General features: G+C 43.3%; 17 pseudogenes; all 17 read left to right on the top strand.

Moving 5' to 3' along the window:
* The first annotated feature begins 8 nt into the window (after positions 1–8).
* On the top strand, positions 9–273 carry LOC130301327 (U2 spliceosomal RNA; annotated as a pseudogene).
* A 1,475-nt stretch (positions 274–1,748) lies between these two features.
* Positions 1,749–2,012, top strand: LOC130301332 (U2 spliceosomal RNA; annotated as a pseudogene).
* Positions 2,013–3,492: 1,480 nt separating this feature from the next.
* LOC130301328 (U2 spliceosomal RNA) lies at positions 3,493–3,756 on the top strand (annotated as a pseudogene).
* A 1,194-nt stretch (positions 3,757–4,950) lies between these two features.
* On the top strand, positions 4,951–5,215 carry LOC130301326 (U2 spliceosomal RNA; annotated as a pseudogene).
* A 1,487-nt stretch (positions 5,216–6,702) lies between these two features.
* On the top strand, positions 6,703–6,966 carry LOC130301321 (U2 spliceosomal RNA; annotated as a pseudogene).
* Positions 6,967–8,441: 1,475 nt separating this feature from the next.
* Positions 8,442–8,705, top strand: LOC130301319 (U2 spliceosomal RNA; annotated as a pseudogene).
* A 1,473-nt stretch (positions 8,706–10,178) lies between these two features.
* Positions 10,179–10,442, top strand: LOC130301318 (U2 spliceosomal RNA; annotated as a pseudogene).
* A 1,488-nt stretch (positions 10,443–11,930) lies between these two features.
* On the top strand, positions 11,931–12,194 carry LOC130301317 (U2 spliceosomal RNA; annotated as a pseudogene).
* A 1,482-nt stretch (positions 12,195–13,676) lies between these two features.
* Positions 13,677–13,940, top strand: LOC130301316 (U2 spliceosomal RNA; annotated as a pseudogene).
* A 1,477-nt stretch (positions 13,941–15,417) lies between these two features.
* On the top strand, positions 15,418–15,681 carry LOC130301315 (U2 spliceosomal RNA; annotated as a pseudogene).
* Positions 15,682–17,164: 1,483 nt separating this feature from the next.
* Positions 17,165–17,429, top strand: LOC130301325 (U2 spliceosomal RNA; annotated as a pseudogene).
* Positions 17,430–18,893: 1,464 nt separating this feature from the next.
* On the top strand, positions 18,894–19,157 carry LOC130301383 (U2 spliceosomal RNA; annotated as a pseudogene).
* A 1,461-nt stretch (positions 19,158–20,618) lies between these two features.
* LOC130301382 (U2 spliceosomal RNA) lies at positions 20,619–20,882 on the top strand (annotated as a pseudogene).
* Positions 20,883–22,361: 1,479 nt separating this feature from the next.
* On the top strand, positions 22,362–22,625 carry LOC130301381 (U2 spliceosomal RNA; annotated as a pseudogene).
* A 1,484-nt stretch (positions 22,626–24,109) lies between these two features.
* On the top strand, positions 24,110–24,373 carry LOC130301380 (U2 spliceosomal RNA; annotated as a pseudogene).
* A 1,470-nt stretch (positions 24,374–25,843) lies between these two features.
* LOC130301344 (U2 spliceosomal RNA) lies at positions 25,844–26,107 on the top strand (annotated as a pseudogene).
* A 1,474-nt stretch (positions 26,108–27,581) lies between these two features.
* On the top strand, positions 27,582–27,845 carry LOC130301379 (U2 spliceosomal RNA; annotated as a pseudogene).
* Positions 27,846–27,964: the final 119 nt, after the last annotated feature.

Genomic DNA, 27,964 nt, shown 5'->3' with positions numbered 1-27,964 from the left:
TCCCGGTTATCCCCTCTAGGCCTTTTGGCTTAGATCAAGTGTAAAAAAAGAAAGGATCTTGCGACAGATCGCATCCTGAGGCACGTTTTTTTTTTGTGTGAATACTTGCACTTGGGTGACTTGTGAGCACATACTGATACATACGTTCCCTATCTGGGGACCATAAATTAAATGGATTTTTGAGAAAGGGAGCTGATTTGGAAGCTTGCTTCTGTCGCCCTATGCATTGACCCGATGTGGCAGTATCTTCGGGTAGTGAACAGTGCACCACCCCATTCCAGTGTTAAACAAGAAAGATTCTCATTTAATCCTCCGTGGGTGAGAATTTGAGTTTGAGAATTGGAGACCAAAATGATGAGTTGCACTGACTGGTTTATGAACGTCTATTCATTTAGCGTTTTAATGACCATGTTTGCACACTGATTGGTGTAAAAAAATAAAATAAAACTAAATAATAATAATCTAGCACACCTGTGCAGGTTTGACATGACATGACAGGTAGCTGTCTTGTGGGTGGTGCTGAATCCTGTTAAATGACATGAGGGTCTCATGCCTATACACAAGGGTGTGTCATTGCTGTTGCTTGACCATGCATTGGTTTCTGTGGTCAGTGAATGATAAAAACAAAATTTACCATCCATTGATGGATGGGAAATCCGCCATGAGGCATTTGTTTTTAGAAACTGCTGCTCACAACCAATGTTGCAATGGAGTGTCTCCATCTGCTGGTGGTATTGGAAAGGCATTAGTGCTATGACAGGGTCTGAAGAAGAAGAAGAAGAAGAAGAAGAAGAAGAAGACGGAAAAAAATATATATAAAAAGAAAAAGAGAGAGAGAGAGAGAGACTGACTTAGTGAGCGAGTGAGTGAGAGAGTGAGAGTGAGTGAGAGTGAATGAGTGAGTGAGTGATTGAGTGAGTGAGTGAGTGAGAACAAATGAGTTAAAGCAAGTGAGTGAGAGAGATCGAATGAATGAAAGTCTGAATGACAGAAAGAAAAAAGGATGAAGAAAGAAGCATGAAGAAAAAAAAATGTATATGGAGTTGCTGACATGAGTGCAATCTACAAAGCCGTTGAGGCTGATCCTCATGGGAGGATTATTGCACCAGGACCCTTAGCACTTTTAAAATGCCATTCAATGCCACGGGCTAGATGTAAACTGCAGATGACCATGTTGTGGTAGTTACCATGGATACCCAAGTGATGTGTGAGCTAACACATAGGCCCAACAGATTCCAAGAAGGCCAGAATCACCAGCGGCACCACCATCGATTGTCAGGTCACCCGGATTCAGCAAATACCAGAGTCCAAAATGATGCAGGTTTATACTGTTAATTTTCAGTTTATCGTTACAGTTGGTGTTATTCCATGTCGGAAGGGACGCAGCTACAGCCAGTGGGGTAACTAGAGACAGGCAGGCAGCTATGTGCAACAAAGGTAGGCGTGTTGTTTTCATATGCAGATCTGAAATATTGTCTTATATGCAAGAGGAGGAGTGATGGGGGTTCAGGCAAAAGCCAGGCTATGGATTGCATTGCTAAATGCTCCATCAGAGTGCAATGGTCGCCTGTCCTTTTTTTAAGTGATGATGTGGGTTTAGCCTGTGCTGTATGTATGTATGGGTGGCTGACTGCCACCCACCCAGAAAGTGTATGGGAGGCTGGTTGGCTGCCAGCCTTCCTTCCATTCCTATGAGTAATGTGAGTGCTCATGAAGGGGACATGGTTGGGTCCACCCCTTTCCCGGTTATCCCCTCTAGGCCTTTTGGCTTAGATCAAGTGTAAAAAAAGAAAGGATCTTGCGACAGATCGCATCCTGAGGCACGTTTTTTTTTGTGTGAATACTTGCACTTGGGTGACTTGTGAGCACATACTGATACATACGTTCCCTATCTGGGGACCATAAATTAAATGGATTTTTGAGAAAGGGAGCTGATTTGGAAGCTTGCTTCTGTCGCCATATGCATTGACCCGATGTGGCAGTATCTTCGGGTAGTGAACAGTGCACCACCCCATTCCAGTGTTAAACAAGAAAGATTCTCATTTAATCCTCCGTGGGTGAGAATTTGAGTTTGAGAATTGGAGACCAAAATGATGAGTTGCACTGACTGGTTTATGAACGTCTATTCATTTAGCGTTTTAATGACCATGTTTGCACACTGATTGGTGTAAAAAAATAAAATAAAACTAAATAATAATAATCTAGCACACCTGTGCAGGTTTGACATGACATGACAGGTAGCTGTCTTGTGGGTGGTGCTGAATCCTGTTAAATGACATGAGGGTCTCATGCCTATACACAAGGGTGTGTCATTGCTGTTGCTTGACCATGCATTGGTTTCTGTGGTCAGTGAATGATAAAAACAAAATTTACCATCCATTGATGGATGGGAAATCCGCCATGAGGCATTTGTTTTTAGAAACTGCTGCTCACAACCAATGTTGCAATGGAGTGTCTCCATCTGCTGGTGGTATTGGAAAGGCATTAGTGCTATGACAGGGTCTGAAGAAGAAGAAGAAGAAGAAGAAGAAGAAGACGGAAAAAAATATATATAAAAAGAAAAAGAGAGAGAGAGAGAGAGACTGACTTAGTGAGCGAGTGAGTGAGAGAGTGAGAGTGAGTGAGAGTGAATGAGTGAGTGAGTGATTGAGTGAGTGAGTGAGTGAGTGAGTGAGAACAAATGAGTTAAAGCAAGTGAGTGAGAGAGATCGAATGAATGAAAGTCTGAATGACAGAAAGAAAAAAGGATGAAGAAAGAAGCATGAAGAAAAAAAAATGTATATGGAGTTGCTGACATGAGTGCAATCTACAAAGCCGTTGAGGCTGATCCTCATGGGAGGATTATTGCACCAGGACCCTTAGCACTTTTAAAATGCCATTCAATGCCACGGGCTAGATGTAAACTGCAGATGACCATGTTGTGGTAGTTACCATGGATACCCAAGTGATGTGTGAGCTAACACATAGGCCCAACAGATTCCAAGAAGGCCAGAATCACCAGCGGCACCACCATCGATTGTCAGGTCACCCGGATTCAGCAAATACCAGAGTCCAAAATGATGCAGGTTTATACTGTTAATTTTCAGTTTATCGTTACAGTTGGTGTTATTCCATGTCGGAAGGGACGCAGCTACAGCCAGTGGGGTAACTAGAGACAGGCAGGCAGCTATGTGCAACAAAGGTAGGCGTGTTGTTTTCATATGCAGATCTGAAATATTGTCTTATATGCAAGAGGAGGAGTGATGGGGGTTCAGGCAAAAGCCAGGCTATGGATTGCATTGCTAAATGCTCCATCAGAGTGCAATGGTCGCCTGTCCTTTTTTTAAGTGATGATGTGGGTTTAGCCTGTGCTGTATGTATGTATGGGTGGCTGACTGCCACCCACCCAGAAAGTGTATGGGAGGCTGGTTGGCTGCCAGCCTTCCTTCCATTCCTATGAGTAATGTGAGTGCTCATGAAGGGGACATGGTTGGGTCCACCCCTTTCCCGGTTATCCCCTCTAGGCCTTTTGGCTTAGATCAAGTGTACAAAAAGAAAGGATCTTGCGTCAGATCGCATCCTGAGGCACGTTTTTTTTTGTGTGAATACTTGCACTTGGGTGACTTGTGAGCACATACTGATACATACGTTCCCTATCTGGGGACCATAAATTAAATGGATTTTTGAGAAAGGGAGCTGATTTGGAAGCTTGCTTCTGTCGCCCTATGCATTGACCCGATGTGGCAGTATCTTCGGGTAGTGAACAGTGCACCACCCCATTCCAGTGTTAAACAAGAAAGATTCTCATTTAATCCTCCGTGGGTGAGAATTTGAGTTTGAGAATTGGAGACCAAAATGATGAGTTGCACTGACTGGTTTATGAACGTCTATTCATTTAGCGTTTTAATGACCATGTTTGCACACTGATTGGTGTAAAAAAATAAAATAAAACTAAATAATAATAATCTAGCACACCTGTGCAGGTTTGACATGACATGACAGGTAGCTGTCTTGTGGGTGGTGCTGAATCCTGTTAAATGACATGAGGGTCTCATGCCTATACACAAGGGTGTGTCATTGCTGTTGCTTGACCATGCATTGGTTTCTGTGGTCAGTGAATGATAAAAACAAAATTTACCATCCATTGATGGATGGGAAATCCGCCATGAGGCATTTGTTTTTAGAAACTGCTGCTCACAACCAATGTTGCAATGGAGTGTCTCCATCTGCTGGTGGTATTGGAAAGGCATTAGTGCTATGACAGGGTCTGAAGAAGAAGAAGAAGAAGAAGAAGAAGAAGAAGAAGAAGAAGAAGAAGACGGAAAAAAATATATATAAAAAGAAAAAGAGAGAGAGAGAGAGAGAGACTGACTTAGTGAGCGAGTGAGTGAGAGAGTGAGAGTGAGTGAGAGTGAATGAGTGAGTGAGTGAGTGAGTGAGTGAGAACAAATGAGTTAAAGCAAGTGAGTGAGAGAGATCGAATGAATGAAAGTCTGAATGACAGAAAGAAAAAAGGATGAAGAAAGAAGCATGAAGAAAAAAAAATGTATATGGAGTTGCTGACATGAGTGCAATCTACAAAGCCGTTGAGGCTGATCCTCATGGGAGGATTATTGCACCAGGACCCTTAGCACTTTTAAAATGCCATTCAATGCCACGGGCTAGATGTAAACTGCAGATGACCATGTTGTGGTAGTTACCATGGATACCCAAGTGATGTGTGAGCTAACACATAGGCCCAACAGATTCCAAGAAGGCCAGAATCACCAGCGGCACCACCATCGGGTCGCCTGTCCTTTTTTTAAGTGATGATGTGGGTTTAGCCTGTGCTGTATGTATGTATGGGTGGCTGACTGCCACCCACCCAGAAAGTGAATGGGAGGCTGGTTGGCTGCCAGCCTTCCTTCCATTCCTATGAGTAATGTGAGTGCTCATGAAGGGGACATGGTTGGGTCCACCCCTTTCCCGGTTATCCCCTCTAGGCCTTTTGGCTTAGATCAAGTGTAAAAAAAGAAAGGATCTTGCGACAGATCGCATCCTGAGGCACGTTTTTTTTTTGTGTGAATACTTGCACTTGGGTGACTTGTGAGCACATACTGATACATACGTTCCCTATCTGGGGACCATAAATTAAATGGATTTTTGAGAAAGGGAGCTGATTTGGAAGCTTGCTTCTGTCGCCCTATGCATTGACCCGATGTGGCAGTATCTTCGGGTAGTGAACAGTGCACCACCCCATTCCAGTGTTAAACAAGAAAGATTCTCATTTAATCCTCCGTGGGTGAGAATTTGAGTTTGAGAATTGGAGACCAAAATGATGAGTTGCACTGACTGGTTTATGAACGTCTATTCATTTAGCGTTTTAATGACCATGTTTGCACACTGATTGGTGTAAAAAAATAAAATAAAACTAAATAATAATAATCTAGCACACCTGTGCAGGTTTGACATGACATGACAGGTAGCTGTCTTGTGGGTGGTGCTGAATCCTGTTAAATGACATGAGGGTCTCATGCCTATACACAAGGGTGTGTCATTGCTGTTGCTTGACCATGCATTGGTTTCTGTGGTCAGTGAATGATAAAAACAAAATTTACCATCCATTGATGGATGGGAAATCCGCCATGAGGCATTTGTTTTTAGAAACTGCTGCTCACAACCAATGTTGCAATGGAGTGTCTCCATCTGCTGGTGGTATTGGAAAGGCATTAGTGCTATGACAGGGTCTGAAGAAGAAGAAGAAGAAGAAGAAGAAGAAGAAGACGGAAAAAAATATATATAAAAAGAAAAAGAGAGAGAGAGAGAGAGACTGACTTAGTGAGCGAGTGAGTGAGAGAGTGAGAGTGAGTGAGAGTGAATGAGTGAGTGAGTGATTGAGTGAGTGAGTGAGTGAGTGAGTGAGTGAGAACAAATGAGTTAAAGCAAGTGAGTGAGAGAGATCGAATGAATGAAAGTCTGAATGACAGAAAGAAAAAAGGATGAAGAAAGAAGCATGAAGAAAAAAAAATGTATATGGAGTTGCTGACATGAGTGCAATCTACAAAGCCGTTGAGGCTGATCCTCATGGGAGGATTATTGCACCAGGACCCTTAGCACTTTTAAAATGCCATTCAATGCCACGGGCTAGATGTAAACTGCAGATGACCATGTTGTGGTAGTTACCATGGATACCCAAGTGATGTGTGAGCTAACACATAGGCCCAACAGATTCCAAGAAGGCCAGAATCACCAGCGGCACCACCATCGATTGTCAGGTCACCCGGATTCAGCAAATACCAGAGTCCAAAATGATGCAGGTTTATACTGTTAATTTTCAGTTTATCGTTACAGTTGGTGTTATTCCATGTCGGAAGGGACGCAGCTACAGCCAGTGGGGTAACTAGAGACAGGCAGGCAGCTATGTGCAACAAAGGTAGGCGTGTTGTTTTCATATGCAGATCTGAAATATTGTCTTATATGCAAGAGGAGGAGTGATGGGGGTTCAGGCAAAAGCCAGGCTATGGATTGCATTGCTAAATGCTCCATCAGAGTGCAATGGTCGCCTGTCCTTTTTTTAAGTGATGATGTGGGTTTAGCCTGTGCTGTATGTATGTATGGGTGGCTGACTGCCACCCACCCAGAAAGTGTATGGGAGGCTGGTTGGCTGCCAGCCTTCCTTCCATTCCTATGAGTAATGTGAGTGCTCATGAAGGGGACATGGTTGGGTCCACCCCTTTCCCGGTTATCCCCTCTAGGCCTTTTGGCTTAGATCAAGTGTAAAAAAAGAAAGGATCTTGCGACAGATCGCATCCTGAGGCACGTTTTTTTTTGTGTGAATACTTGCACTTGGGTGACTTGTGAGCACATACTGATACATACGTTCCCTATCTGGGGACCATAAATTAAATGGATTTTTGAGAAAGGGAGCTGATTTGGAAGCTTGCTTCTGTCGCCCTATGCATTGACCCGATGTGGCAGTATCTTCGGGTAGTGAACAGTGCACCACCCCATTCCAGTGTTAAACAAGAAAGATTCTCATTTAATCCTCCGTGGGTGAGAATTTGAGTTTGAGAATTGGAGACCAAAATGATGAGTTGCACTGACTGGTTTATGAACGTCTATTCATTTTTAGCGTTTTAATGACCATGTTTGCACACTGATTGGTGTAAAAAAATAAAATAAAACTAAATAATAATAATCTAGCACACCTGTGCAGGTTTGACATGACATGACAGGTAGCTGTCTTGTGGGTGGTGCTGAATCCTGTTAAATGACATGAGGGTCTCATGCCTATACACAAGGGTGTGTCATTGCTGTTGCTTGACCATGCATTGGTTTCTGTGGTCAGTGAATGATAAAAACAAAATTTACCATCCATTGATGGATGGGAAATCCGCCATGAGGCATTTGTTTTTAGAAACTGCTGCTCACAACCAATGTTGCAATGGAGTGTCTCCATCTGCTGGTGGTATTGGAAAGGCATTAGTGCTATGACAGGGTCTGAAGAAGAAGAAGAAGAAGAAGAAGAAGACGGAAAAAAATATATATAAAAAGAAAAAGAGAGAGAGAGAGAGAGACTGACTTAGTGAGCGAGTGAGTGAGAGAGTGAGAGTGAGTGAGAGTGAATGAGTGAGTGAGTGATTGAGTGAGTGAGTGAGTGAGTGAGAACAAATGAGTTAAAGCAAGTGAGTGAGAGAGATCGAATGAATGAAAGTCTGAATGACAGAAAGAAAAAAGGATGAAGAAAGAAGCATGAAGAAAAAAAAATGTATATGGAGTTGCTGACATGAGTGCAATCTACAAAGCCGTTGAGGCTGATCCTCATGGGAGGATTATTGCACCAGGACCCTTAGCACTTTTAAAATGCCATTCAATGCCACGGGCTAGATGTAAACTGCAGATGACCATGTTGTGGTAGTTACCATGGATACCCAAGTGATGTGTGAGCTAACACATAGGCCCAACAGATTCCAAGAAGGCCAGAATCACCAGCGGCACCACCATCGATTGTCAGGTCACCCGGATTCAGCAAATACCAGAGTCCAAAATGATGCAGGTTTATACTGTTAATTTTCAGTTTATCGTTACAGTTGGTGTTATTCCATGTCGGAAGGGACGCAGCTACAGCCAGTGGGGTAACTAGAGACAGGCAGGCAGCTATGTGCAACAAAGGTAGGCGTGTTGTTTTCATATGCAGATCTGAAATATTGTCTTATATGCAAGAGGAGGAGTGATGGGGGTTCAGGCAAAAGCCAGGCTATGGATTGCATTGCTAAATGCTCCATCAGAGTGCAATGGTCGCCTGTCCTTTTTTTAAGTGATGATGTGGGTTTAGCCTGTGCTGTATGTATGTATGGGTGGCTGACTGCCACCCACCCAGAAAGTGTATGGGAGGCTGGTTGGCTGCCAGCCTTCCTTCCATTCCTATGAGTAATGTGAGTGCTCATGAAGGGGACATGGTTGGGTCCACCCCTTTCCCGGTTATCCCCTCTAGGCCTTTTGGCTTAGATCAAGTGTAAAAAAAGAAAGGATCTTGCGACAGATCGCATCCTGAGGCACGTTTTTTTTTGTGTGAATACTTGCACTTGGGTGACTTGTGAGCACATACTGATACATACGTTCCCTATCTGGGGACCATAAATTAAATGGATTTTTGAGAAAGGGAGCTGATTTGGAAGCTTGCTTCTGTCGCCCTATGCATTGACCCGATGTGGCAGTATCTTCGGGTAGTGAACAGTGCACCACCCCATTCCAGTGTTAAACAAGAAAGATTCTCATTTAATCCTCCGTGGGTGAGAATTTGAGTTTGAGAATTGGAGACCAAAATGATGAGTTGCACTGACTGGTTTATGAACGTCTATTCATTTAGCGTTTTAATGACCATGTTTGCACACTGATTGGTGTAAAAAAATAAAATAAAACTAAATAATAATAATCTAGCACACCTGTGCAGGTTTGACATGACATGACAGGTAGCTGTCTTGTGGGTGGTGCTGAATCCTGTTAAATGACATGAGGGTCTCATGCCTATACACAAGGGTGTGTCATTGCTGTTGCTTGACCATGCATTGGTTTCTGTGGTCAGTGAATGATAAAAACAAAATTTACCATCCATTGATGGATGGGAAATCCGCCATGAGGCATTTGTTTTTAGAAACTGCTGCTCACAACCAATGTTGCAATGGAGTGTCTCCATCTGCTGGTGGTATTGGAAAGGCATTAGTGCTATGACAGGGTCTGAAGAAGAAGAAGAAGAAGAAGAAGAAGACGGAAAAAAATATATATAAAAAGAAAAAGAGAGAGAGAGAGAGAGACTGACTTAGTGAGCGAGTGAGTGAGAGAGTGAGAGTGAGTGAGAGTGAATGAGTGAGTGAGTGATTGAGTGAGTGAGTGAGTGAGTGAGAACAAATGAGTTAAAGCAAGTGAGTGAGAGAGATCGAATGAATGAAAGTCTGAATGACAGAAAGAAAAAAGGATGAAGAAAGAAGCATGAAGAAAAAAAAATGTATATGGAGTTGCTGACATGAGTGCAATCTACAAAGCCGTTGAGGCTGATCCTCATGGGAGGATTATTGCACCAGGACCCTTAGCACTTTTAAAATGCCATTCAATGCCACGGGCTAGATGTAAACTGCAGATGACCATGTTGTGGTAGTTACCATGGATACCCAAGTGATGTGTGAGCTAACACATAGGCCCAACAGATTCCAAGAAGGCCAGAATCACCAGCGGCACCACCATCGATTGTCAGGTCACCCGGATTCAGCAAATACCAGAGTCCAAAATGATGCAGGTTTATACTGTTAATTTTCAGTTTATCGTTACAGTTGGTGTTATTCCATGTCGGAAGGGACGCAGCTACAGCCAGTGGGGTAACTAGAGACAGGCAGGCAGCTATGTGCAACAAAGGTAGGCGTGTTGTTTTCATATGCAGATCTGAAATATTGTCTTATATGCAAGAGGAGGAGTGATGGGGGTTCAGGCAAAAGCCAGGCTATGGATTGCATTGCTAAATGCTCCATCAGAGTGCAATGGTCGCCTGTCCTTTTTTTAAGTGATGATGTGGGTTTAGCCTGTGCTGTATGTATGTATGGGTGGCTGACTGCCACCCACCCAGAAAGTGTATGGGAGGCTGGTTGGCTGCCAGCCTTCCTTCCATTCCTATGAGTAATGTGAGTGCTCATGAAGGGGACATGGTTGGGTCCACCCCTTTCCCGGTTATCCCCTCTAGGCCTTTTGGCTTAGATCAAGTGTAAAAAAAGAAAGGATCTTGCGACAGATCGCATCCTGAGGCACGTTTTTTTTTGTGTGAATACTTGCACTTGGGTGACTTGTGAGCACATACTGATACATACGTTCCCTATCTGGGGACCATAAATTAAATGGATTTTTGAGAAAGGGAGCTGATTTGGAAGCTTGCTTCTGTCGCCCTATGCATTGACCCGATGTGGCAGTATCTTCGGGTAGTGAACAGTGCACCACCCCATTCCAGTGTTAAACAAGAAAGATTCTCATTTAATCCTCCGTGGGTGAGAATTTGAGTTTGAGAATTGGAGACCAAAATGATGAGTTGCACTGACTGGTTTATGAACGTCTATTCATTTAGCGTTTTAATGACCATGTTTGCACACTGATTGGTGTAAAAAAATAAAATAAAACTAAATAATAATAATCTAGCACACCTGTGCAGGTTTGACATGACATGACAGGTAGCTGTCTTGTGGGTGGTGCTGAATCCTGTTAAATGACATGAGGGTCTCATGCCTATACACAAGGGTGTGTCATTGCTGTTGCTTGACCATGCATTGGTTTCTGTGGTCAGTGAATGATAAAAACAAAATTTACCATCCATTGATGGATGGGAAATCCGCCATGAGGCATTTGTTTTTAGAAACTGCTGCTCACAACCAATGTTGCAATGGAGTGTCTCCATCTGCTGGTGGTATTGGAAAGGCATTAGTGCTATGACAGGGTCTGAAGAAGAAGAAGAAGAAGAAGAAGAAGAAGACGGAAAAAAATATATATAAAAAGAAAAAGAGAGAGAGAGAGAGAGACTGACTTAGTGAGCGAGTGAGTGAGAGAGTGAGAGTGAGTGAGAGTGAATGAGTGAGTGAGTGATTGAGTGAGTGAGTGAGTGAGTGAGTGAGTGAGTGAGAACAAATGAGTTAAAGCAAGTGAGTGAGAGAGATCGAATGAATGAAAGTCTGAATGACAGAAAGAAAAAAGGATGAAGAAAGAAGCATGAAGAAAAAAAAATGTATATGGAGTTGCTGACATGAGTGCAATCTACAAAGCCGTTGAGGCTGATCCTCATGGGAGGATTATTGCACCAGGACCCTTAGCACTTTTAAAATGCCATTCAATGCCACGGGCTAGATGTAAACTGCAGATGACCATGTTGTGGTAGTTACCATGGATACCCAAGTGATGTGTGAGCTAACACATAGGCCCAACAGATTCCAAGAAGGCCAGAATCACCAGCGGCACCACCATCGATTGTCAGGTCACCCGGATTCAGCAAATACCAGAGTCCAAAATGATGCAGGTTTATACTGTTAATTTTCAGTTTATCGTTACAGTTGGTGTTATTCCATGTCGGAAGGGACGCAGCTACAGCCAGTGGGGTAACTAGAGACAGGCAGGCAGCTATGTGCAACAAAGGTAGGCGTGTTGTTTTCATATGCAGATCTGAAATATTGTCTTATATGCAAGAGGAGGAGTGATGGGGGTTCAGGCAAAAGCCAGGCTATGGATTGCATTGCTAAATGCTCCATCAGAGTGCAATGGTCGCCTGTCCTTTTTTTAAGTGATGATGTGGGTTTAGCCTGTGCTGTATGTATGTATGGGTGGCTGACTGCCACCCACCCAGAAAGTGTATGGGAGGCTGGTTGGCTGCCAGCCTTCCTTCCATTCCTATGAGTAATGTGAGTGCTCATGAAGGGGACATGGTTGGGTCCACCCCTTTCCCGGTTATCCCCTCTAGGCCTTTTGGCTTAGATCAAGTGTAAAAAAAGAAAGGATCTTGCGACAGATCGCATCCTGAGGCACGTTTTTTTTTGTGTGAATACTTGCACTTGGGTGACTTGTGAGCACATACTGATACATACGTTCCCTATCTGGGGACCATAAATTAAATGGATTTTTGAGAAAGGGAGCTGATTTGGAAGCTTGCTTCTGTCGCCCTATGCATTGACCCGATGTGGCAGTATCTTCGGGTAGTGAACAGTGCACCACCCCATTCCAGTGTTAAACAAGAAAGATTCTCATTTAATCCTCCGTGGGTGAGAATTTGAGTTTGAGAATTGGAGACCAAAATGATGAGTTGCACTGACTGGTTTATGAACGTCTATTCATTTAGCGTTTTAATGACCATGTTTGCACACTGATTGGTGTAAAAAAATAAAATAAAACTAAATAATAATAATCTAGCACACCTGTGCAGGTTTGACATGACATGACAGGTAGCTGTCTTGTGGGTGGTGCTGAATCCTGTTAAATGACATGAGGGTCTCATGCCTATACACAAGGGTGTGTCATTGCTGTTGCTTGACCATGCATTGGTTTCTGTGGTCAGTGAATGATAAAAACAAAATTTACCATCCATTGATGGATGGGAAATCCGCCATGAGGCATTTGTTTTTAGAAACTGCTGCTCACAACCAATGTTGCAATGGAGTGTCTCCATCTGCTGGTGGTATTGGAAAGGCATTAGTGCTATGACAGGGTCTGAAGAAGAAGAAGAAGAAGAAGAAGAAGAAGAAGAAGACGGAAAAAAATATATATAAAAAGAAAAAGAGAGAGAGAGAGAGAGACTGACTTAGTGAGCGAGTGAGTGAGAGAGTGAGAGTGAGTGAGAGTGAATGAGTGAGTGAGTGATTGAGTGAGTGAGTGAGTGAGTGAGAACAAATGAGTTAAAGCAAGTGAGTGAGAGAGATCGAATGAATGAAAGTCTGAATGACAGAAAGAAAAAAGGATGAAGAAAGAAGCATGAAGAAAAAAAAATGTATATGGAGTTGCTGACATGAGTGCAATCTACAAAGCCGTTGAGGCTGATCCTCATGGGAGGATTATTGCACCAGGACCCTTAGCACTTTTAAAATGCCATTCAATGCCACGGGCTAGATGTAAACTGCAGATGACCATGTTGTGGTAGTTACCATGGATACCCAAGTGATGTGTGAGCTAACACATAGGCCCAACAGATTCCAAGAAGGCCAGAATCACCAGCGGCACCACCATCGATTGTCAGGTCACCCGGATTCAGCAAATACCAGAGTCCAAAATGATGCAGGTTTATACTGTTAATTTTCAGTTTATCGTTACAGTTGGTGTTATTCCATGTCGGAAGGGACGCAGCTACAGCCAGTGGGGTAACTAGAGACAGGCAGGCAGCTATGTGCAACAAAGGTAGGCGTGTTGTTTTCATATGCAGATCTGAAATATTGTCTTATATGCAAGAGGAGGAGTGATGGGGGTTCAGGCAAAAGCCAGGCTATGGATTGCATTGCTAAATGCTCCATCAGAGTGCAATGGTCGCCTGTCCTTTTTTTAAGTGATGATGTGGGTTTAGCCTGTGCTGTATGTATGTATGGGTGGCTGACTGCCACCCACCCAGAAAGTGTATGGGAGGCTGGTTGGCTGCCAGCCTTCCTTCCATTCCTATGAGTAATGTGAGTGCTCATGAAGGGGACATGGTTGGGTCCACCCCTTTCCCGGTTATCCCCTCTAGGCCTTTTGGCTTAGATCAAGTGTAAAAAAAGAAAGGATCTTGCGACAGATCGCATCCTGAGGCACGTTTTTTTTTGTGTGAATACTTGCACTTGGGTGACTTGTGAGCACATACTGATACATACGTTCCCTATCTGGGGACCATAAATTAAATGGATTTTTGAGAAAGGGAGCTGATTTGGAAGCTTGCTTCTGTCGCCCTATGCATTGACCCGATGTGGCAGTATCTTCGGGTAGTGAACAGTGCACCACCCCATTCCAGTGTTAAACAAGAAAGATTCTCATTTAATCCTCCGTGGGTGAGAATTTGAGTTTGAGAATTGGAGACCAAAATGATGAGTTGCACTGACTGGTTTATGAACGTCTATTCATTTAGCGTTTTAATGACCATGTTTGCACACTGATTGGTGTAAAAAAATAAAATAAAACTAAATAATAATAATCTAGCACACCTGTGCAGGTTTGACATGACATGACAGGTAGCTGTCTTGTGGGTGGTGCTGAATCCTGTTAAATGACATGAGGGTCTCATGCCTATACACAAGGGTGTGTCATTGCTGTTGCTTGACCATGCATTGGTTTCTGTGGTCAGTGAATGATAAAAACAAAATTTACCATCCATTGATGGATGGGAAATCCGCCATGAGGCATTTGTTTTTAGAAACTGCTGCTCACAACCAATGTTGCAATGGAGTGTCTCCATCTGCTGGTGGTATTGGAAAGGCATTAGTGCTATGACAGGGTCTGAAGAAGAAGAAGAAGAAGAAGAAGAAGAAGAAGAAGAAGACGGAAAAAAATATATATAAAAAGAAAAAGAGAGAGAGAGAGAGAGACTGACTTAGTGAGCGAGTGAGTGAGAGAGTGAGAGTGAGTGAGAGTGAATGAGTGAGTGAGTGATTGAGTGAGTGAGTGAGAACAAATGAGTTAAAGCAAGTGAGTGAGAGAGATCGAATGAATGAAAGTCTGAATGACAGAAAGAAAAAAGGATGAAGAAAGAAGCATGAAGAAAAAAAAATGTATATGGAGTTGCTGACATGAGTGCAATCTACAAAGCCGTTGAGGCTGATCCTCATGGGAGGATTATTGCACCAGGACCCTTAGCACTTTTAAAATGCCATTCAATGCCACGGGCTAGATGTAAACTGCAGATGACCATGTTGTGGTAGTTACCATGGATACCCAAGTGATGTGTGAGCTAACACATAGGCCCAACAGATTCCAAGAAGGCCAGAATCACCAGCGGCACCACCATCGATTGTCAGGTCACCCGGATTCAGCAAATACCAGAGTCCAAAATGATGCAGGTTTATACTGTTAATTTTCAGTTTATCGTTACAGTTGGTGTTATTCCATGTCGGAAGGGACGCAGCTACAGCCAGTGGGGTAACTAGAGACAGGCAGGCAGCTATGTGCAACAAAGGTAGGCGTGTTGTTTTCATATGCAGATCTGAAATATTGTCTTATATGCAAGAGGAGGAGTGATGGGGGTTCAGGCAAAAGCCAGGCTATGGATTGCATTGCTAAATGCTCCATCAGAGTGCAATGGTCGCCTGTCCTTTTTTTAAGTGATGATGTGGGTTTAGCCTGTGCTGTATGTATGTATGGGTGGCTGACTGCCACCCACCCAGAAAGTGTATGGGAGGCTGGTTGGCTGCCAGCCTTCCTTCCATTCCTATGAGTAATGTGAGTGCTCATGAAGGGGACATGGTTGGGTCCACCCCTTTCCCGGTTATCCCCTCTAGGCCTTTTGGCTTAGATCAAGTGTAAAAAAAGAAAGGATCTTGCGACAGATCGCATCCTGAGGCACGTTTTTTTTTGTGTGAATACTTGCACTTGGGTGACTTGTGAGCACATACTGATACATACGTTCCCTATCTGGGGACCATAAATTAAATGGATTTTTGAGAAAGGGAGCTGATTTGGAAGCTTGCTTCTGTCGCCCTATGCATTGACCCGATGTGGCAGTATCTTCGGGTAGTGAACAGTGCACCACCCCATTCCAGTGTTAAACAAGAAAGATTCTCATTTAATCCTCCGTGGGTGAGAATTTGAGTTTGAGAATTGGAGACCAAAATGATGAGTTGCACTGACTGGTTTATGAACGTCTATTCATTTAGCGTTTTAATGACCATGTTTGCACACTGATTGGTGTAAAAAAATAAAATAAAACTAAATAATAATAATCTAGCACACCTGTGCAGGTTTGACATGACATGACAGGTAGCTGTCTTGTGGGTGGTGCTGAATCCTGTTAAATGACATGAGGGTCTCATGCCTATACACAAGGGTGTGTCATTGCTGTTGCTTGACCATGCATTGGTTTCTGTGGTCAGTGAATGATAAAAACAAAATTTACCATCCATTGATGGATGGGAAATCCGCCATGAGGCATTTGTTTTTAGAAACTGCTGCTCACAACCAATGTTGCAATGGAGTGTCTCCATCTGCTGGTGGTATTGGAAAGGCATTAGTGCTATGACAGGGTCTGAAGAAGAAGAAGAAGAAGAAGAAGAAGAAGAAGACGGAAAAAAATATATATAAAAAGAAAAAGAGAGAGAGAGAGAGAGACTGACTTAGTGAGCGAGTGAGTGAGAGAGTGAGAGTGAGTGAGAGTGAATGAGTGAGTGAGTGATTGAGTGAGTGAGTGAGTGAGTGAGTGAGAACAAATGAGTTAAAGCAAGTGAGTGAGAGAGATCGAATGAATGAAAGTCTGAATGACAGAAAGAAAAAAGGATGAAGAAAGAAGCATGAAGAAAAAAAAATGTATATGGATTTGCTGACATGAGTGCAATCTACAAAGCCGTTGAGGCTGATCCTCATGGGAGGATTATTGCACCAGGACCCTTAGCACTTTTAAAATGCCATTCAATGCCACGGGCTAGATGTAAACTGCAGATGACCATGTTGTGGTAGTTACCATGGATACCCAAGTGATGTGTGAGCTAACACATAGGCCCAACAGATTCCAAGAAGGCCAGAATCACCAGCGGCACCACCATCGATTGTCAGGTCACCCGGATTCAGCAAATACCAGAGTCCAAAATGATGCAGGTTTATACTGTTAATTTTCAGTTTATCGTTACAGTTGGTGTTATTCCATGTCGGAAGGGACGCAGCTACAGCCAGTGGGGTAACTAGAGACAGGCAGGCAGCTATGTGCAACAAAGGTAGGCGTGTTGTTTTCATATGCAGATCTGAAATATTGTCTTATATGCAAGAGGAGGAGTGATGGGGGTTCAGGCAAAAGCCAGGCTATGGATTGCATTGCTAAATGCTCCATCAGAGTGCAATGGTCGCCTGTCCTTTTTTTAAGTGATGATGTGGGTTTAGCCTGTGCTGTATGTATGTATGGGTGGCTGACTGCCACCCACCCAGAAAGTGTATGGGAGGCTGGTTGGCTGCCAGCCTTCCTTCCATTCCTATGAGTAATGTGAGTGCTCATGAAGGGGACATGGTTGGGTCCACCCCTTTCCCGGTTATCCCCTCTAGGCCTTTTGGCTTAGATCAAGTGTAAAAAAAGAAAGGATCTTGCGACAGATCGCATCCTGAGGCACGTTTTTTTTTTGTGTGAATACTTGCACTTGGGTGACTTGTGAGCACATACTGATACATACGTTCCCTATCTGGGGACCATAAATTAAATGGATTTTTGAGAAAGGGAGCTGATTTGGAAGCTTGCTTCTGTCGCCCTATGCATTGACCCGATGTGGCAGTATCTTCGGGTAGTGAACAGTGCACCACCCCATTCCAGTGTTAAACAAGAAAGATTCTCATTTAATCCTCCGTGGGTGAGAATTTGAGTTTGAGAATTGGAGACCAAAATGATGAGTTGCACTGACTGGTTTATGAACGTCTATTCATTTAGCGTTTTAATGACCATGTTTGCACACTGATTGGTGTAAAAAAATAAAATAAAACTAAATAATAATAATCTAGCACACCTGTGCAGGTTTGACATGACATGACAGGTAGCTGTCTTGTGGGTGGTGCTGAATCCTGTTAAATGACATGAGGGTCTCATGCCTATACACAAGGGTGTGTCATTGCTGTTGCTTGACCATGCATTGGTTTCTGTGGTCAGTGAATGATAAAAACAAAATTTACCATCCATTGATGGATGGGAAATCCGCCATGAGGCATTTGTTTTTAGAAACTGCTGCTCACAACCAATGTTGCAATGGAGTGTCTCCATCTGCTGGTGGTATTGGAAAGGCATTAGTGCTATGACAGGGTCTGAAGAAGAAGAAGAAGAAGACGGAAAAAAATATATATAAAAAGAAAAAGAGAGAGAGAGAGAGAGACTGACTTAGTGAGCGAGTGAGTGAGAGAGTGAGAGTGAGTGAGAGTGAATGAGTGAGTGAGTGATTGAGTGAGTGAGTGAGTGAGTGAGAACAAATGAGTTAAAGCAAGTGAGTGAGAGAGATCGAATGAATGAAAGTCTGAATGACAGAAAGAAAAAAGGATGAAGAAAGAAGCATGAAGAAAAAAAAATGTATATGGAGTTGCTGACATGAGTGCAATCTACAAAGCCGTTGAGGCTGATCCTCATGGGAGGATTATTGCACCAGGACCCTTAGCACTTTTAAAATGCCATTCAATGCCACGGGCTAGATGTAAACTGCAGATGACCATGTTGTGGTAGTTACCATGGATACCCAAGTGATGTGTGAGCTAACACATAGGCCCAACAGATTCCAAGAAGGCCAGAATCACCAGCGGCACCACCATCGATTGTCAGGTCACCCGGATTCAGCAAATACCAGAGTCCAAAATGATGCAGGTTTATACTGTTAATTTTCAGTTTATCGTTACAGTTGGTGTTATTCCATGTCGGAAGGGACGCAGCTACAGCCAGTGGGGTAACTAGAGACAGGCAGGCAGCTATGTGCAACAAAGGTAGGCGTGTTGTTTTAATATGCAGATCTGAAATATTGTCTTATATGCAAGAGGAGGAGTGATGGGGGTTCAGGCAAAAGCCAGGCTATGGATTGCATTGCTAAATGCTCCATCAGAGTGCAATGGTCGCCTGTCCTTTTTTTAAGTGATGATGTGGGTTTAGCCTGTGCTGTATGTATGTATGGGTGGCTGACTGCCACCCACCCAGAAAGTGTATGGGAGGCTGGTTGGCTGCCAGCCTTCCTTCCATTCCTATGAGTAATGTGAGTGCTCATGAAGGGGACATGGTTGGGTCCACCCCTTTCCCGGTTATCCCCTCTAGGCCTTTTGGCTTAGATCAAGTGTAAAAAAAGAAAGGATCTTGCGACAGATCGCATCCTGAGGCACGTTTTTTTTTGTGTGAATACTTGCACTTGGGTGACTTGTGAGCACATACTGATACATACGTTCCCTATCTGGGGACCATAAATTAAATGGATTTTTGAGAAAGGGAGCTGATTTGGAAGCTTGCTTCTGTCGCCCTATGCATTGACCCGATGTGGCAGTATCTTCGGGTAGTGAACAGTGCACCACCCCATTCCAGTGTTAAACAAGAAAGATTCTCATTTAATCCTCCGTGGGTGAGAATTTGAGTTTGAGAATTGGAGACCAAAATGATGAGTTGCACTGACTGGTTTATGAACGTCTATTCATTTAGCGTTTTAATGACCATGTTTGCACACTGATTGGTGTAAAAAAATAAAATAAAACTAAATAATAATAATCTAGCACACCTGTGCAGGTTTGACATGACATGACAGGTAGCTGTCTTGTGGGTGGTGCTGAATCCTGTTAAATGACATGAGGGTCTCATGCCTATACACAAGGGTGTGTCATTGCTGTTGCTTGACCATGCATTGGTTTCTGTGGTCAGTGAATGATAAAAACAAAATTTACCATCCATTGATGGATGGGAAATCCGCCATGAGGCATTTGTTTTTAGAAACTGCTGCTCACAACCAATGTTGCAATGGAGTGTCTCCATCTGCTGGTGGTATTGGAAAGGCATTAGTGCTATGACAGGGTCTGAAGAAGAAGAAGAAGAAGAAGAAGAAGACGGAAAAAAATATATATAAAAAGAAAAAGAGAGAGAGAGAGAGAGACTGACTTAGTGAGCGAGTGAGTGAGAGAGTGAGAGTGAGTGAGAGTGAATGAGTGAGTGAGTGAGTGAGTGAGAACAAATGAGTTAAAGCAAGTGAGTGAGAGAGATCGAATGAATGAAAGTCTGAATGACAGAAAGAAAAAAGGATGAAGAAAGAAGCATGAAGAAAAAAAAATGTATATGGAGTTGCTGACATGAGTGCAATCTACAAAGCCGTTGAGGCTGATCCTCATGGGAGGATTATTGCACCAGGACCCTTAGCACTTTTAAAATGCCATTCAATGCCACGGGCTAGATGTAAACTGCAGATGACCATGTTGTGGTAGTTACCATGGATACCCAAGTGATGTGTGAGCTAACACATAGGCCCAACAGATTCCAAGAAGGCCAGAATCACCAGCGGCACCACCATCGATTGTCAGGTCACCCGGATTCAGCAAATACCAGAGTCCAAAATGATGCAGGTTTATACTGTTAATTTTCAGTTTATCGTTACAGTTGGTGTTATTCCATGTCGGAAGGGACGCAGCTACAGCCAGTGGGGTAACTAGAGACAGGCAGGCAGCTATGTGCAACAAAGGTAGGCGTGTTGTTTTCATATGCAGATCTGAAATATTGTCTTATATGCAAGAGGAGGAGTGATGGGGGTTCAGGCAAAAGCCAGGCTATGGATTGCATTGCTAAATGCTCCATCAGAGTGCAATGGTCGCCTGTCCTTTTTTTAAGTGATGATGTGGGTTTAGCCTGTGCTGTATGTATGTATGTATGGGTGGCTGACTGCCACCCACCCAGAAAGTGTATGGGAGGCTGGTTGGCTGCCAGCCTTCCTTCCATTCCTATGAGTAATGTGAGTGCTCATGAAGGGGACATGGTTGGGTCCACCCCTTTCCCGGTTATCCCCTCTAGGCCTTTTGGCTTAGATCAAGTGTAAAAAAAGAAAGGATCTTGCGACAGATCGCATCCTGAGGCACGTTTTTTTTTGTGTGAATACTTGCACTTGGGTGACTTGTGAGCACATACTGATACATACGTTCCCTATCTGGGGACCATAAATTAAATGGATTTTTGAGAAAGGGAGCTGATTTGGAAGCTTGCTTCTGTCGCCCTATGCATTGACCCGATGTGGCAGTATCTTCGGGTAGTGAACAGTGCACCACCCCATTCCAGTGTTAAACAAGAAAGATTCTCATTTAATCCTCCGTGGGTGAGAATTTGAGTTTGAGAATTGGAGACCAAAATGATGAGTTGCACTGACTGGTTTATGAACGTCTATTCATTTAGCGTTTTAATGACCATGTTTGCACACTGATTGGTGTAAAAAAATAAAATAAAACTAAATAATAATAATCTAGCACACCTGTGCAGGTTTGACATGACATGACAGGTAGCTGTCTTGTGGGTGGTGCTGAATCCTGTTAAATGACATGAGGGTCTCATGCCTATACACAAGGGTGTGTCATTGCTGTTGCTTGACCATGCATTGGTTTCTGTGGTCAGTGAATGATAAAAACAAAATTTACCATCCATTGATGGATGGGAAATCCGCCATGAGGCATTTGTTTTTAGAAACTGCTGCTCACAACCAATGTTGCAATGGAGTGTCTCCATCTGCTGGTGGTATTGGAAAGGCATTAGTGCTATGACAGGGTCTGAAGAAGAAGAAGAAGAAGAAGAAGAAGAAGAAGACGGAAAAAAATATATATAAAAAGAAAAAGAGAGAGAGAGAGAGAGACTGACTTAGTGAGCGAGTGAGTGAGAGAGTGAGAGTGAGTGAGAGTGAATGAGTGAGTGAGTGATTGAGTGAGTGAGTGAGTGAGTGAGAACAAATGAGTTAAAGCAAGTGAGTGAGAGAGATCGAATGAATGAAAGTCTGAATGACAGAAAGAAAAAAGGATGAAGAAAGAAGCATGAAGAAAAAAAAATGTATATGGAGTTGCTGACATGAGTGCAATCTACAAAGCCGTTGAGGCTGATCCTCATGGGAGGATTATTGCACCAGGACCCTTAGCACTTTTAAAATGCCATTCAATGCCACGGGCTAGATGTAAACTGCAGATGACCATGTTGTGGTAGTTACCATGGATACCCAAGTGATGTGTGAGCTAACACATAGGCCCAACAGATTCCAAGAAGGCCAGAATCACCAGCGGCACCACCATCGATTGTCAGGTCACCCGGATTCAGCAAATACCAGAGTCCAAAATGATGCAGGTTTATACTGTTAATTTTCAGTTTATCGTTACAGTTGGTGTTATTCCATGTCGGAAGGGACGCAGCTACAGCCAGTGGGGTAACTAGAGACAGGCAGGCAGCTATGTGCAACAAAGGTAGGCGTGTTGTTTTCATATGCAGATCTGAAATATTGTCTTATATGCAAGAGGAGGAGTGATGGGGGTTCAGGCAAAAGCCAGGCTATGGATTGCATTGCTAAATGCTCCATCAGAGTGCAATGGTCGCCTGTCCTTTTTTTAAGTGATGATGTGGGTTTAGCCTGTGCTGTATGTATGTATGGGTGGCTGACTGCCACCCACCCAGAAAGTGTATGGGAGGCTGGTTGGCTGCCAGCCTTCCTTCCATTCCTATGAGTAATGTGAGTGCTCATGAAGGGGACATGGTTGGGTCCACCCCTTTCCCGGTTATCCCCTCTAGGCCTTTTGGCTTAGATCAAGTGTAAAAAAAGAAAGGATCTTGCGACAGATCGCATCCTGAGGCACGTTTTTTTTTGTGTGAATACTTGCACTTGGGTGACTTGTGAGCACATACTGATACATACGTTCCCTATCTGGGGACCATAAATTAAATGGATTTTTGAGAAAGGGAGCTGATTTGGAAGCTTGCTTCTGTCGCCCTATGCATTGACCCGATGTGGCAGTATCTTCGGGTAGTGAACAGTGCACCACCCCATTCCAGTGTTAAACAAGAAAGATTCTCATTTAATCCTCCGTGGGTGAGAATTTGAGTTTGAGAATTGGAGACCAAAATGATGAGTTGCACTGACTGGTTTATGAACGTCTATTCATTTAGCGTTTTAATGACCATGTTTGCACACTGATTGGTGTAAAAAAATAAAATAAAACTAAATAATAATAATCTAGCACACCTGTGCAGGTTTGACATGACATGACAGGTAGCTGTCTTGTGGGTGGTGCTGAATCCTGTTAAATGACATGAGGGTCTCATGCCTATACACAAGGGTGTGTCATTGCTGTTGCTTGACCATGCATTGGTTTCTGTGGTCAGTGAATGATAAAAACAAAATTTACCATCCATTGATGGATGGGAAATCCGCCATGAGGCATTTGTTTTTAGAAACTGCTGCTCACAACCAATGTTGCAATGGAGTGTCTCCATCTGCTGGTGGTATTGGAAAGGCATTAGTGCTATGACAGGGTCTGAAGAAGAAGAAGAAGAAGAAGAAGAAGAAGACGGAAAAAAATATATATAAAAAGAAAAAGAGAGAGAGAGAGAGAGACTGACTTAGTGAGCGAGTGAGTGAGAGAGTGAGAGTGAGTGAGAGTGAATGAGTGAGTGAGTGATTGAGTGAGTGAGTGAGTGAGTGAGTGAGTGAGAACAAATGAGTTAAAGCAAGTGAGTGAGAGAGATCGAATGAATGAAAGTCTGAATGACAGAAAGAAAAAAGGATGAAGAAAGAAGCATGAAGAAAAAAAAATGTATATGGAGTTGCTGACATGAGTGCAATCTACAAAGCCGTTGAGGCTGATCCTCATGGGAGGATTATTGCACCAGGACCCTTAGCACTTTTAAAATGCCATTCAATGCCACGGGCTAGATGTAAACTGCAGATGACCATGTTGTGGTAGTTACCATGGATACCCAAGTGATGTGTGAGCTAACACATAGGCCCAACAGATTCCAAGAAGGCCAGAATCACCAGCGGCACCACCATCGATTGTCAGGTCACCCGGATTCAGCAAATACCAGAGTCCAAAATGATGCAGGTTTATACTGTTAATTTTCAGTTTATCGTTACAGTTGGTGTTATTCCATGTCGGAAGGGACGCAGCTACAGCCAGTGGGGTAACTAGAGACAGGCAGGCAGCTATGTGCAACAAAGGTAGGCGTGTTGTTTTCATATGCAGATCTGAAATATTGTCTTATATGCAAGAGGAGGAGTGATGGGGGTTCAGGCAAAAGCCAGGCTATGGATTGCATTGCTAAATGCTCCATCAGAGTGCAATGGTCGCCTGTCCTTTTTTTAAGTGATGATGTGGGTTTAGCCTGTGCTGTATGTATGTATGGGTGGCTGACTGCCACCCACCCAGAAAGTGTATGGGAGGCTGGTTGGCTGCCAGCCTTCCTTCCATTCCTATGAGTAATGTGAGTGCTCATGAAGGGGACATGGTTGGGTCCACCCCTTTCCCGGTTATCCCCTCTAGGCCTTTTGGCTTAGATCAAGTGTAAAAAAAGAAAGGATCTTGCGACAGATCGCATCCTGAGGCACGTTTTTTTTTGTGTGAATACTTGCACTTGGGTGACTTGTGAGCACATACTGATACATACGTTCCCTATCTGGGGACCATAAATTAAATGGATTTTTGAGAAAGGGAGCTGATTTGGAAGCTTGCTTCTGTCGCCCTATGCATTGACCCGATGTGGCAGTATCTTCGGGTAGTGAACAGTGCACCACCCCATTCCAGTGTTAAACAAGAAAGATTCTCATTTAATCCTCCGTGGGTGAGAATTTGAGTTTGAGAATTGGAGACCAAAATGATGAGTTGCACTGACTGGTTTATGAACGTCTATTCATTTAGCGTTTTAATGACCATGTTTGCACACTGATTGGTGTAAAAAAATAAAATAAAACTAAATAATAATAATCTAGCACACCTGTGCAGGTTTGACATGACATGACAGGTAGCTGTCTTGTGGGTGGTGCTGAATCCTGTTAAATGACATGAGGGTCTCATGCCTATACACAAGGGTGTGTCATTGCTGTTGCTTGACCATGCATTGGTTTCTGTGGTCAGTGAATGATAAAAACAAAATTTACCATCCATTGATGGATGGGAAATCCGCCATGAGGCATTTGTTTTTAGAAACTGCTGCTCACAACCAATGTTGCAATGGAGTGTCTCCATCTGCTGGTGGTATTGGAAAGGCATTAGTGCTATGACAGGGTCTGAAGAAGAAGAAGAAGAAGAAGAAGAAGAAGACGGAAAAAAATATATATAAAAAGAAAAAGAGAGAGAGAGAGAGACTGACTTAGTGAGCGAGTGAGTGAGAGAGTGAGAGTGAGTGAGAGTGAATGAGTGAGTGAGTGATTGAGTGAGTGAGTGAGTGAGAACAAATGAGTTAAAGCAAGTGAGTGAGAGAGATCGAATGAATGAAAGTCTGAATGACAGAAAGAAAAAAGGATGAAGAAAGAAGCATGAAGAAAAAAAAATGTATATGGAGTTGCTGACATGAGTGCAATCTACAAAGCCGTTGAGGCTGATCCTCATGGGAGGATTATTGCACCAGGACCCTTAGCACTTTTAAAATGCCATTCAATGCCACGGGCTAGATGTAAACTGCAGATGACCATGTTGTGGTAGTTACCATGGATACCCAAGTGATGTGTGAGCTAACACATAGGCCCAACAGATTCCAAGAAGGCCAGAATCACCAGCTGCACCACCATCGATTGTCAGGTCACCCGGATTCAGCAAATACCAGAGTCCAAAATGATGCAGGTTTATACTGTTAATTTTCAGTTTATCGTTACAGTTGGTGTTATTCCATGTCGGAAGGGACGCAGCTACAGCCAGTGGGGTAACTAGAGACAGGCAGGCAGCTATGTGCAACAAAGGTAGGCGTGTTGTTTTCATATGCAGATCTGAAATATTGTCTTATATGCAAGAGGAGGAGTGATGGGGGTTCAGGCAAAAGCCAGGCTATGGATTGCATTGCTAAATGCTCCATCAGAGTGCAATGGTCGCCTGTCCTTTTTTTAAGTGATGATGTGGGTTTAGCCTGTGCTGTATGTATGTATGGGTGGCTGACTGCCACCCACCCAGAAAGTGTATGGGAGGCTGGTTGGCTGCCAGCCTTCCTTCCATTCCTATGAGTAATGTGAGTGCTCATGAAGGGGACATGGTTGGGTCCACCCCTTTCCCGGTTATCCCTTCTAGGCCTTTTGGCTTAGATCAAGTGTAAAAAAAGAAAGGATCTTGCGACAGATCGCATCCTGAGGCACGTTTTTTTTTGTGTGAATACTTGCACTTGGGTGACTTGTGAGCACATACTGATACATACGTTCCCTATCTGGGGACCATAAATTAAATGGATTTTTGAGAAAGGGAGCTGATTTGGAAGCTTGCTTCTGTCGCCCTATGCATTGACCCGATGTGGCAGTATCTTCGGGTAGTGAACAGTGCACCACCCCATTCCAGTGTTAAACAAGAAAGATTCTCATTTAATCCTCCGTGGGTGAGAATTTGAGTTTGAGAATTGGAGACCAAAATGATGAGTTGCACTGACTGGTTTATGAACGTCTATTCATTTAGCGTTTTAATGACCATGTTTGCACACTGATTGGTGTAAAAAAATAAAATAAAACTAAATAATAATAATCTAGCACACCTGTGCAGGTTTGACATGACATGACAGGTAGCTGTCTTGTGGGTGGTGCTGAATCCTGTTAAATGACATGAGGGTCTCATGCCTATACACAAGGGTGTGTCATTGCTGTTGCTTGACCATGCATTGGTTTCTGTGGTCAGTGAATGATAAAAACAAAATTTACCATCCATTGATGGATGGGAAATCCGCCATGAGGCATTTGTTTTTAGAAACTGCTGCTCACAACCAATGTTGCAATGGAGTGTCTCCATCTGCTGGTGGTATTGGAAAGGCATTAGTGCTATGACAGGGTCTGAAGAAGAAGAAGAAGAAGAAGAAGACGGAAAAAAATATATATAAAAAGAAAAAGAGAGAGAGAGAGAGAGACTGACTTAGTGAGCGAGTGAGTGAGAGAGTGAGAGTGAGTGAGAGTGAATGAGTGAGTGAGTGATTGAGTGAGTGAGTGAGTGAGTGAGTGAGAACAAATGAGTTAAAGCAAGTGAGTGAGAGAGATCGAATGAATGAAAGTCTGAATGACAGAAAGAAAAAAGGATGAAGAAAGAAGCATGAAGAAAAAAAAATGTATATGGAGTTGCTGACATGAGTGCAATCTACAAAGCCGTTGAGGCTGATCCTCATGGGAGGATTATTGCACCAGGACCCTTAGCACTTTTAAAATGCCATTCAATGCCACGGGCTAGATGTAAACTGCAGATGACCATGTTGTGGTAGTTACCATGGATACCCAAGTGATGTGTGAGCTAACACATAGGCCCAACAGATTCCAAGAAGGCCAGAATCACCAGCGGCACCACCATCGATTGTCAGGTCACCCGGATTCAGCAAATACCAGAGTCCAAAATGATGCAGGTTTATACTGTTAATTTTCAGTTTATCGTTACAGTTGGTGTTATTCCATGTCGGAAGGGACGCAGCTACAGCCAGTGGGGTAACTAGAGACAGGCAGGCAGCTATGTGCAACAAAGGTAGGCGTGTTGTTTTCATATGCAGATCTGAAATATTGTCTTATATGCAAGAGGAGGAGTGATGGGGGTTCAGGCAAAAGCCAGGCTATGGATTGCATTGCTAAATGCTCCATCAGAGTGCAATGGTCGCCTGTCCTTTTTTTAAGTGATGATGTGGGTTTAGCCTGTGCTGTATGTATGTATGGGTGGCTGACTGCCACCCACCCAGAAAGTGTATGGGAGGCTGGTTGGCTGCCAGCCTTCCTTCCATTCCTATGAGTAATGTGAGTGCTCATGAAGGGGACATGGTTGGGTCCACCCCTTTCCCGGTTATCCCCTCTAGGCCTTTTGGCTTAGATCAAGTGTAAAAAAAGAAAGGATCTTGCGACAGATCGCATCCTGAGGCACGTTTTTTTTTGTGTGAATACTTGCACTTGGGTGACTTGTGAGCACATACTGATACATACGTTCCCTATCTGGGGACCATAAATTAAATGGATTTTTGAGAAAGGGAGCTGATTTGGAAGCTTGCTTCTGTCGCCCTATGCATTGACCCGATGTGGCAGTATCTTCGGGTAGTGAACAGTGCACCACCCCATTCCAGTGTTAAACAAGAAAGATTCTCATTTAATCCTCCGTGGGTGAGAATTTGAGTTTGAGAATTGGAGACCAAAATGATGAGTTGCACTGACTGGTTTATGAACGTCTATTCATT

The sequence above is a fragment of the Hyla sarda genome, unplaced genomic scaffold (assembly GCF_029499605.1).
Source record: "Hyla sarda isolate aHylSar1 unplaced genomic scaffold, aHylSar1.hap1 scaffold_1121, whole genome shotgun sequence".
Classification (NCBI taxonomy): Eukaryota; Metazoa; Chordata; class Amphibia; order Anura; family Hylidae; genus Hyla; species Hyla sarda.
The sequence above is the reverse complement of the archived record's forward strand: the minus strand, read 5'-3'. Positions and strand labels throughout refer to the sequence as shown.